We start from the raw sequence: 2,142 nt of genomic DNA, 5'->3' as shown, positions 1-2,142 counted from the left end.
GAATTCACATCTTTCAAGCAGCAAATCAGAAAATAAGCAACTTCAAAGAAATTTGGCTACTCTTCAAATTGACTTAGAATCTCAAGCAAGGACTTACAAAGAACTCCAACTTAAAAACCAAGCTGAGATTGTTGAATCAAAATCCAATATTCAATATGAATCAAAAGAACTAGACTTGAAAATGCAAATCTCAAAGCTAAAGAATGAGTTGAAAGAACTAAAGAGTGCAGATCCTCATAATGGGAAGTTTTATGATCAAATCAAAACTCTTGAAGACAAAATGAAAGAACAACTTTCCAAACATAAAGCATATGTAGAACGACAGAGCGATTCTTTTGAAGAAGAGCGCATTCGACTTCAGAGTATGTATATTCATCTCAACACCAAATATGAGGTACTCACTAAAACCAATCACTCTTTGAATGTTGAAAATTTCAAACTTCGAGCTAACCCACCATCAGATTCAGCCATTCTTGCTTTAAATCAGAAAATCATAAACCTTGAATCCGATCTTGTGAAACAAGCAACAAGTTTTGAAAAGAATAAACTTGACTTCATTTCTCAAACCAAAACTCGCATAACTATGCTTGAGAATGAATTGAATTCCAAAACAGAATCTTTTGAAAAAGAAACCCTCAGTTTTAAGAAAACCATTCAAGATTTAAATGACAAATGTTTGCAATTCCATTCATCTGAATTATGTTTGAAGGAAACAATTTCTAAACTTAAGGATGAGTTGCAAGGTTCAAAAAGAACACCATTTAAAACCCAAAACGGTGTCTATTGGTATAAATGTACCAATTCACGAGTCCAAACCATCAAAAACCTCTGTAGGAACCCAGACCATAACTTTAACCCCAACAGTTAATAACATAAGTTAATAACATACTGATACCTTCGAAAGACGTTGATGAATTTTATGATGCTTTAGATTATACTGAATCATCTTGTCTTCCTCAGAAAATGTTAGTATCGGTTGGGACATAGACTTTAATTCTGGATTCTCTTCAAACGGTTGAGAAGAAAGTTTTTACCCCAAAGTACTCGAAGCCGATTTCGAGTAAATTTTCTAAGACTAAACTGACCCTAAATCATCATGGTAAACCCAAGTCTACTTGTACAATGAGACAATCAACTCGAAAACTCGAAAACCGAAGACTTCTACTCAATCTCCATTGAACTCTTCAACTCCAGAAAAATCCCAATCCCATGCCAAAGAGTTTATTCTGGTTTCCACACCAAAACTAATCGCCCGTTTCTGAAAACCACATACGGGAAAAATGGGGAAATCACGGGATATCAAGATCAATATGGTTGGTTTCCACACAAACCAAAGAAACCTTCCGTGAATCTTGTGATAAAACTAACCATGTTTCTAAATTTAAAAAGCATACATTTTCTAAACATGTGTCAAACAATAAACGGAAAGCCAACATACTTTCTTCAAAAATAATTAAGTACTCACTCAGTGAGTTACTTTCTTTCCAACCAAGACCCGTAAGTTTGGGAAATCAAAAGGAGTTTAACTTTCCATTGCATTCATCAAACTTATTTTTCAATAATACACCATGTATTAGTTCTAAATGGAATGCAATGTCAATCAACCACATCGATCGTACCTACAAATGGTACTTCACGGATAAAATCAAAACAAATTGATTTTTCTAATGGCTTCTACACACTTCAGCGTAGAACCCGCACTTCAAAGAGGTGTTAAACATCATAATGCCTTTTGTACACATAACAGTACAAAACCCGTGCGTTAGTGTTTTTCTCGCAGGTGTACGGATTACATCATCATTTAGCGAGGTTTTATGAAAATAAACAATTCGACTCTGTTTCAAAGGGGGGAAATTTAATTACTTCAAGACGGAGTAATCCTCATGAGCTTACCACAAAACTAACCATATTCTTATCTTTTGATTATTATTAACTGTTGAATAAGCTCACCTTCAAAATAATTAAATGATAAAGGTGTAAAGTCACCTCAAAAGGAAGTAAAGTCTTCCACAAAGACATAATTATCTAGCTTATGTCAGAAATTGTAGTCCAGAATGGCTAAAGGGGTTTCGAAAAACCTTGAAAAGGAACCCTGCGTATTGGCTAGAAATCCTCTTGATAAATCACATCAAAAACAAGATG

Source organism: Rutidosis leptorrhynchoides, chromosome 1 (genome assembly GCF_046630445.1).
Source record: "Rutidosis leptorrhynchoides isolate AG116_Rl617_1_P2 chromosome 1, CSIRO_AGI_Rlap_v1, whole genome shotgun sequence".
NCBI lineage: Eukaryota > Viridiplantae > Streptophyta > Magnoliopsida > Asterales > Asteraceae > Rutidosis > Rutidosis leptorrhynchoides.
This window is presented reverse-complemented; position numbering follows the sequence as displayed.